The following is a 10192-nucleotide window of genomic DNA, read 5'->3' as shown; positions in this document are numbered from 1 at the left end:
ACTTTGAACCAGTTTTATTTCTTTCTTCTCTTAGCAGATCACCAGCTGATAAATGAACAAATCCCCATTCCTAAACAGAAATAAATAAATAAAACAAAACATCTATCAACTATTCTTCATGCAATTCAGTCTGCACCAAAATATACAGTACTGAAATAGCGAATCTGGAGCATGCTGCATTCAAAATGGTCTAGTTTAAGTATTGTATATTTTGGCACATTCTTTACTTAAAACGAACAGAGAAGTGTGGGGACTGCCTACCAATTAAACATTTTTAATATAAGCATAATTTCTAATAAAGGTCATTTGACACTGAAACGCACAACAAAACTCTGGGATTTTGGGAAAGGAATCTGCTATGGTCTCAAGTGAGGAACTATACCAGCATTTGACTCACGTGATTTTGGTATCCCATAGAAAACTAAATTAGGATAGTTGAACAAGAATAGGTCACTGGTAAACTTATAAGATTTATACTATAAGATTGGTACTATGAGGCTGATGACAGTTTGTGTGGACCACACTTCCAACAACAAAGAACGAATGTTAGCCGAATCATCAGAAGATGTTCCAGTCAATATTTATCACAATATTTGAGTACAACATGATGATGCACTAGCACATATCACAAGAAATTTGCACAAGTACTTGACAGATACATGGATTGCCATGATCACCTAACATAAAATACTTAGATATTTTTCATATTTTTTTCAGCATTGCTGGTTCACTCTCAGGATCTCATTTATCGATAAACACCTCTGCACAAAGCATATGAGCAATGTCTGACACATGCATCGGTCAATGTCAAGGCTGTGAAATGATTCTTGTAGTTGGGCCTTGAAACAATTCTAATAAATAGTGAGAGAAGTCAACTGTTTTAAAGGTCCGTAATTTTTTTACTAAAACCATTAAACATTAGATGATTAGTCTTGATTTTGCAAATCCATTAAATTTCTGCCTCCTTAATGCACCACCACCCTAGCATATCATGTGTTGCCTACCTGTCAGCGAAAATTCAAATTAAGTGTCTGACATGTAAGCATTTCACAAAAATGTCTTACCTGAGTGTGTTTCTACAAGATTAACTTTTTAGTTGGTTTAGACATACTTGATAGTGTTCCACTAAAGATCAATTTGAGCTAAGTGCTATCAAATAACATGTGAAAGAGAAATAGCAACTCCCATTTTATAACTACAAAGGAATGATGCTGTTAGCTACGTTTTTGCAGGTGTAAGATCTCTGTTATAAGAAATATTATTCACCAATTTGTTGTTCAGGGACAAATATTTCCCAATATTTCTTTGAAATGGGTGTTCTAAAATTGGATTTTTAATGATACACAACTAAATAGTAATTATCTTTGGGGAAAAAGTTGAAAATATGTTTCCATTTTACCCTCAGAAGGAATCACTGACCAGACATTGTCCATGTTGTTCGGAATTATTCTGTATAATTACATATACTTACACACATCTTAAACACATACAATTGTTGTACCAATGAATTGTGGTATCTGTATCTATCAATATTCTCTATTTTCTTGGTTACCAATGTAAAAGTTTCCAACACATTAATAAGAAATTTGTCGTCCTGCCGATGTTGATGCGTTGTTGGGTGGTGTCTAAGGGCGCCAACTAACCTTTAACAGGGGTAGTTGCTGTGGGTTAGTACACAGCACGAGACTCCGTCTCTCAGTGGTCGTGACGTCGCCACGTGGCAGGCAGGAGTGGTTGGACCACACACACGACTAACTTGTCACGTTCTCGGTACGCACACGAACACCGATCGCCGAACTTCGCGAGTCGCACACGTCTGCTCGCGCCGAGGGATGAAGGCCAACTGGCGCGTACTGGCAGGTCCCGTTAGGGCTCGAGTCGATCTCCGCGACAATCGACCTCCACCCGTTCGAGACACTACCACCGACCACACACGACGACCGGTGAGACACCGAGGTGGCATAACGACCTATGCGAGCCACGGGAGCACCTGGGACGACGTCAAATGCCCCCCTCTCACCGAGGCCGTTATGCCCCTCGAAGCCTCCATCACACGCATTGCCTCAGGTCATTTCCTCCGTAGGTACACTGTAAGTTCTCTGGAGTGCACTGTGTCTGAGAGGTGTTGGTAGATGTAGTGGAGTTGGGCTGGGCGATATGCGGTAGCAACCTCATCACTGAGCAGTGGTGTGCATCCGGGAAAAGGTTCTGTCTAGGGTTGGTGCGAACCCCAGCACGGGCCCCTAGTGGTGGTTGGTACCCCTCATTTATCCCGAACCTGACAGGGGGGACATGAGGCCGGGTCGATCGCCGCACCACCTGAATTTGTGACGTGGCGTCTGGCTCAGCTTGGTTGGGTACAGGCGGTGCTTTCCCTGTGTCGTCGGCCTCATCGAGAGGGACGATGGTCACTCCTCCGTCCTCCTGGCTAGGTTGCCCGTCGCCTCGCTGGTATGCCCCTGTGGACTCAGGCTCGTCAACCCGCACCGAAAATGTCGATCTCTCCAGACTCGCATCCGCTGGCCATTTAGGGGGGGACATGCCCTGGGTAACGGCAGATGCCGTTAACCCCAGATAGTCCCAGTAACCCAAGCGCCTCATCATGTGCTCCAGCTCGGGCATTGTGGCCCTGCTTGCCTGGGGCTCGGGCATCGTGGCCCTGCTTGCCTGGGGCTCGGGCGACGAGCAAGTATGGTGCACATTCGCCGTCTGCATGGCCTGTGACAGGAGGGGTTGACCTGTGGCTGGTGTCATTGGGCTTGGTGATACTATGGTTGCATGATCTGTGTCTGATGTCGCCGCGAGAGGTGATGGGGGGAATTGATGTTTGTCTGATGTCCTTCTTGTCCTCTGTGGACCTTTGTGCAGGTGTCCCGGACCAACCTTAGGGTGGACTAACCGGAGATCATCTCGGTGAACCTTGGCGGCTGTTCCACTCCGTGTTGTGACCGCGTAGGTGGTAGGCCCGAGTCGCTTCACTACCTCACGGGGTTCGGACCATTTAGGGGCCAGGCTTGCGCAAAACTTCTTGCCTCTGGAGGAAAGGTGGTGACATCGGACGTACACCTGTTGCCCCGGCTCCAATGACAGGGGTGGGTGAGTGGTCTGAGGGGTATGAGTGGCTCCAAACTGTGCCTGATTCCGGCGTGCATCCTCCCATCTTTCGGCGACAGGCATTTGAAGCACTCGTTCAGCAGCGCCCGCTACCCGGAGTTCCCCTGGGAGGGCGAGATCCCGTCCCTGAAGCAACTCCGCAGGGGAGTAGCCGGTTACCACGTTTCGGCGGCGACGGAGGCAGTACAATATCTTGGGGAGGAGCACATCCCACTGGGTGTGGTCGTCCCCCAGACGTAGCCGCAACTGGACTTTGATGTCCTGGTTGCGGCGTTCTGTCGGGTTTGCTCTTGGGTGGTACGTGGGTGTCGTGTGGTGCTCCACCTCCCAGCGCTTACAATCGGCCTTCCAGCGCCGGCCTTTGAATTGTGTGCCATTATCTGTGAGTAGCACTCGGGGAAACCCATATCGTGGGAATACTTCGGCATCGAGGAGAGTGGCGATGGTCTCAGCTCGTACATTGGTGACGGCAAACGCTTCTGCCCAGCGTGTGAAAGTATCCGTGATTACAACCAAGAATCGCTTCCCGCGGGATGTGCGGGGGTATGGGCCCATTACGTCGAGAGCCACGGTGTGAAATGGGTCATGGGGCCTCCTGGGGCACTGTTGCTCTACCCTGTCAGGCCGACGGGCCTTGCGCTGTTGGCATGGTTGGCAGTCTCGCACATAATCGCGGATGTCACCTGCAATGCCCGGCCAGTGGAACCACTGCCGCAGTGCCCGCTGGGTCTGGTCGGCCCCCGGGTGTCCCGCTAGGTCGTGATCATGATAAAAATGCAAGGCAGCCTTCCGTCCTGCCGGCGGCACGTGCGTGCGCCACGAGCTCATGTCTCCGGGCACACGGCTCTGGAGTACCCCGTCAAGACTACGTAGGTGGGGAAGCTCCTGTTCTCTACATTTAGCGAGGTCTGCTTGACTGACCAAGTCCTGGCTCTGTGCGAGACAGACGATCTCCATGAGGCTGGCTAGGGTAGCTGGTGCAGGGTCGCGGGGCCTCTCGGCCGTAGTGGCGTATAGTGCTGCTGGCGGGGGCTCACTTGTAGACCCCGTCTGGGGGTTGCAGGGGGGAAGTAAGTCGTCCCATCCCTGATCATCCTTGAACACAGTGTTGGCATCCGGGTGACGGGAGAGCTCGTCCGCCAGCTGGTTCTCCCGCCCAGGGACGTGCTCCACGCGAAAAGCGAAGTTCTGGAGCATCAGTGCCCACCGCGTGAACTTGGATTTGCCTCCCTGGGCGGAGTTCAGCCACTGCAGGCACTGGCTGTCAGTGCGGAGCGTGAAGCGTCTCCCCTCGAGGTGGTGTCGGTATCGCCTGAGTGCCCACACCACCGCGAGACACTCCTGCTCGTTGACGTGGTACCGCCGCTCTGCAGGGCCAAACTTGGCACTGGCGTACTCGATCACCCGCCTCTCTTCTCCAGCTCTTTGTTGGTAGATTACTGCCCCCATACCCTCCTGGCTCGCGTCTGTCTGGACGAATAGGGGAATATCGGGCACTAGCCGTGACAGGGTGTGACACTCCCTGAACTGCTGCTTGACACAGGCGAGGGCCTGCTCTGCCGCGTCCGTCCATCGAAACCTGCTCTTGGGTGACAGGAGGTCCGTCATTGGTGCGGTGATGGTGGCGAAGTTCGGGATGAATGACCTGAGCCAGTTTAAAAGTCCCATTAGCTTCTGCAATTGTTTTCTGGTTTGGGGAGGCTCTTTCCCCTCTATCAGGGCCAGCTGATCTGGCAGGGGTCGACACCCGTCCGCGCTCACGAGGTGCCCCAAGAACTCCAGTTCCTTCGCGCCGACATGGCACTTGCGCGGCGCACACGTCAGTCCGTGCGTGGCTAGCCGTTCGAGGACCAATGCGAGGTGATGTGCATGATCCTCCCACGATCGTGACCATATGATCACGTCGTCGAGGTAGGCCGCGGCAAACTTGCCAATGTAGCCGTCCAAGACGCGGACCATCATGGTCTGGAAGGTCGCAGGGGCATCCATCAGCCCGAACGGCATGGCACAAAACTGAAACCTGCGCCCATCGGGTGCAGTGAAGGCTGTCTTGGGGCGGTCCTCAGGCCGAACTGGCACCTGCCAGTAGCCGGACTTCAGGTCTAGTGACGTAAACACCTGGGCATCGCCCATGCTGGTGAGCGCTTCTGTAAGATTTATGAGTGGGGGTGGTGCCGGGATGGTTAGGTCATTAATTGGCTTAAAATTGATGCAGAAACGCAGGGAGCCGTCTTTCTTACTGGCCATGACTATGCGACAGTTGTATGGTGATGTGCTGGGCTCTATTACCCCATCCCCCAGCATTTCTGTGATTTGTTCCTGGATGGCAGTGAGCTCGCGGGGACCGAAACCCCCTGGCTTGGCGAATGGAGGAACATGGGGTACCATGGGTATACAATGTTCTGTAATATTCGTGCGGCGCAGCCGATCAGCTGACGCGAACACCTGCGGTTGCTGCCTGAGGGCTCTGTCTAGAAGGGCACAATAGTCTGGTGGTATGCCGTGGCGTAGGTCTATCAGCTGGGTAGGATCCGTCCAGGTAGGTGGGCGGCGATGTGACAACCCATACACGGTCCAGCGCCCCTGGGTCCCGACATGCATCCTACCTGCCCCGACTTCTATGTTAGCATCCTCCTGGACTAGCCAGGGTAACCCTAGGATGAGCTCATCCCTGAGGTCCTGCACTACGAGTGCGCACGTCCTGGTCACATAGTCCCTTATGCCGACACTCACCTCCACACGCCCAGTCGTGACCGTGCTCGATCCCTTTGTTGCGAGCTGAATGGTGTCTGCCTCAGGTGTCACTTCAGCATCAGGGACAAGGTGGGCTGCAACGTAGGTGTGAGTCGCCGCGGTGTCCACCAACGCCTCCACCGGCCTCCCATCCAGCGAGACAGGGATGCGGATGAGGTTTCCAGCCTTCGGTCCCATCCGCCCCAGGCGCGGTGGTGCTTGGCTGGGGTCCCCAATTGTGGGTCGGGTCACCGGCGACGCCTGGTGAATGGTGTCGCTCGCTGGCGACGTGGGGCTGTCCATCATCGGGTGCGGTGGGCCGCCCCTACTGGCAAGTGGTAAATGAGACGGTGCGTCTCTCGACCCCCCAGCTGTGGGTCGGGTCACCGGCGACGCCTGGTGAATGGTGTCGCTCGCTGGCAACGTGGGGCTGTCTGTCATCGGGTGCGGTGGGCCGCCTCCACTGGCGAGTGGTAAATGAGACGGTGCGTCTCTCGACCCCCCAGCTGTGGGTCGGGTCACCGGCGACGCCTGGTGAATGGTGTCGCTCGCTGGCGACGTGGGGCTGTCCGTCATCGGGTGCGGTGGGCCGCCCCTACTGGCGAGTGGTAAATGAGACGGTGCGTCTCTCGACCCCCCAGCTGTGGGTCGGGTCACCGGCGACGCCTGGTGAATGGTGTCGCTCGCTGGCGACGTGGGGCTGTCTGTCATCGGGTGCGGTGGGCCGCCTCCACTGGCGAGTGGTAGGTGAGGCGGTGTGTCGGCGGAGGCAGGGCGTGAGGTCCGGGGACGGCGGCCAACTGCGTCGTCGCCCCCTAGTTGCAGTTTCCCGACGGCGCGGGTCCTCCCCTTGACGCCATCCACCGCGCCTCTCTGGTCGGGCACACTCTATGCCAGTGGTGTTCGGGCGTCGGGCAGTATTGGCAGTGTGGCGGATGATCGTCACGTTCACTGGAAGGGCCGCCACGTTGGCTGCCTGCCCGTGCTTGTCGCGCCGCCTGGCCGCCCTGATTCGGACGCGATGCCCCTCCCCCCTCCTGTAGCAAGTTGGACGGAGGTTGGTCTTCCCTTGGTGGGGGGGGTTGCACATATCGCACCACGGCCATGGTGTCCTCCAGGCGTCTTGTCGGCCTCGCCTGTGGGACTTGGGGCGTCGTGACGCTCCGGGCGTCTCGTGCTGCCTTGAGGTCCTGTTCTACTTCCCTTGCGAGGGCGAGGAAAGCGTCTAGTCCCTTCTCCACTGCAGTACGCACGAAAGGCCGTACCTCGGGCGTCAAGAGCTCGACAATGTTCGGTAGCACATCCTGTATCCTACCGCGGGGTGTTAGACGTCGGTAGAGTCGCAGCTTCCCGTGCACAAATGCTTCTACTCCTTCCCCGCTAGACTGGGCTCGGCAGAACAACTCGTTCAGGCAACAGGCCCGTGCGCGCGAGTCATCAAAGCGTGCCTCCAGGCGTCGTGCAAAATCAGTCCACGCGGTGTCATAACCGCCTGTCTGAGACCACCAGGTTCGGGCGTCGCCGCGCAACTGGCTGCTGGCGCGTTCTGTCCACTCCTCTGGTGCGATGTGATGGCATGCTAATTTTTCCTTGCATACCCGCAAGAACATGGCTGGGTCCTCGTGGGCATGACCCACGAACTCCGGCAGTATGATTGGCCCACTCGCGGCGCGCGGCGCGGGTGTGAGCTGTGCGTGGTACGCTTGCATCATTGTGCTCTCGCAGGTGACGCAGAGGAACAACCCATCACGAAAATGCACGAACTCGCGTACTTCAGCGCATGCGCGGTGTTTTGTGACCCCGCACTGTAGGCATCGGGCCGTCTCGCCTGGCTGCGCGCGGCAGCGCGCGGCTGCGCACAGAGTGTTTGTTGTACCCCTTGCGGCACTTCCCGGCTGCTCCTCTTTGACCCGGACGCGGCCGCACGCGCACTGACACTGAGCACTCTCGTTATTTACGAGTGACTCCGGAAAGGGTCTAAAACAGCCCTCACACAATCCCTCCATGTCGATGGCTATGTCCGGATCTCTCTGCATCCTCGTGGAACATGGCTGGCCGCCCCGGGAGACGGGATGTGTCCGTGGACGCGGTCCGCGGTCGAGTGTGCCGATTCGGCTGCCTTCGGTTCCACTCGGTTAGGCTCGGGTGCCGAACGGCCGGAGTTGGCTTCTTTGGTGCACGTGCGCGCTCGGCGGCCCGGAGAGGGGAAAGTGGTGGACGGTGCTCCTTTCTAGCGCGCGCGTTGCTGGGGTGGGGGTGGGGTGACCTCGTTTGCCCTTGGGTACCGTTAACGGCGCTGGTCAGACGCGCCCTTTGTCCTGCGCGCGCGTTTTCCTCCCCTTTGTCCTGGCTCGCCTTTCGACTAATTTGCCGTAGTTTTGACGGGTTTTATTTGCCTAAATTGTTTGCAATTTTGATGAGCCACCTAGATGGGCGCCATTTGTCGTCCTGCCGATGTTGATGCGTTGTTGGGTGGTGTCTGAGGGCGCCAACTAACCTTTAACAGGGGTAGTTGCTGTGGGTTAGTACACAGCACGAGACTCCGTCTCTCGGTGGTCGTGACGTCGCCACGTGGCAGGCAGGAGTGGTTGGACCACACACACGACTAACTTGTCACGTTCTCGGTACGCACACGAACACCGATCGCCGAACTTCGCGAGTCGCACACGTCTGCTCGCGCCGAGGGATGAAGGCCAACTGGCGCGTACTGGCAGGTCCCGTTAGGGCTCGAGTCGATCTCCGCGACAATCGACCTCCAACCGTTCGAGACACTACCACCGACCACACACGACGACCGGTGAGACACCGAGGTGGCATAACGACCTGTGCGAGCCACGGGAGCACCTGGGACGACGTCAAATTTCTATGTGTTTTTGAATGAAAAAAATACTACTACATTCCTGAAAGGTCAGAATTTATTTAAATTTTCATGTTATACTTCTGTTTTTTCCTTACAATAAAATGTATACAAATGAACATTATTTTCTACGGAACCGCAGCTAAAGCCAACACAAACAGTAAAGTCCTGTTTCCTATATTTAAAAAAAAAATTATTTTCCCCTTTATGCTATTGTAGCAAAACCATATTATGATTGATATGTAAATATCAGGTTAGAGCACAAAACAAAATTTTGGTGAGGAAAATCTCATTTTCTAAAGGTTTTCTTTGTTGTATATTTTCTGCCGTTACACAATTTATTTATTACACTTCTGGTGATAAAAAACTTCTTTGTTTTGTAATATTGTCTGTCACACCTATGAGACTTTATCGATCTTCAACTATGAAAATTTTCTGCAGGTAATTCAAGATTTTGACCATGCACCTTTACCCTAGTTAGCCTACTTATCACTATTTCCTGTTCTGCATTAAAAAAAAATCTTAGTTCATTTATAATTCCAGGTTATTCCCAAAACTTTTAAATTTTTTTTGCTCTTACATAGCTTTGTTTTTTGTAGCCTTTGAGTATTGTTTATGCCCCACCATAAAAAAATTTTAAAAATTAAATAATACAAAAATTTATTGAAGCAAAACACTTAGAAACCAGAGCAAGCATGGAATCTTAAAAAAAAATTCTTAAAAATAAAACATTTCATATTTTAAAGTAACTTACAAAATAAAATGTCCGTGCATAAATCATTTCTTACCTAATTTATTTTACTTTGCATATTTTTGTGTAATCATAAAATTAAAAAAATACAGGAACTTACCTTTACTATTTTTGAGCACTGGGTGCCTTTTCCTGACCCAGGAGCACCAAGAACAAACACAACATCTGGTTTTGATGGTTGAGCCATTACCAGTTTCTTTGCAGCTCTGAATAAGTTTATAAACATGTAATCTGAAAGAAAAAAAATATATTTATACATATACACATACACACATAAACACACACACACAAACACACACACACACTGACAAAGTAAAACAATTTTTTTTTACAAAATCATGTAAATATATTATTTGAAATATTATGACACAAACATACATTTCTTAGCATTGCAAATTATGATTTTTGAGTTAAAAGAGTTTTGTTGTCAATAGTTAAGTTTTATCTGAAAGGTAGAGTTTTTATTCAGCTTTTTGAAGAGAAAAGTAGCTTTTTTGTTATAATCTGGAGACTGAAAGCAGATTGCTTCAGATAAGTAAAATCCAGCAAAAACATTCCAGGAAATGGATGAATACTTTCCTTTGCCTTAAGTCACAACTATGTAAGCCGGCCTGAGACTTCTTGGACATAATAAATATATGTTACTCAATTTCCAAGGAGATTTTGTTTATTCTGGTAAGAATTGGTTTATGTATTTTAAATACTCAACAAGTTACATTGGAAAACATTTTTATTTA

The sequence above is a fragment of the Bacillus rossius genome, chromosome 2, assembly GCF_032445375.1.
Source record: "Bacillus rossius redtenbacheri isolate Brsri chromosome 2, Brsri_v3, whole genome shotgun sequence".
NCBI lineage: Eukaryota > Metazoa > Arthropoda > Insecta > Phasmatodea > Bacillidae > Bacillus > Bacillus rossius.
This window is presented reverse-complemented; position numbering follows the sequence as displayed.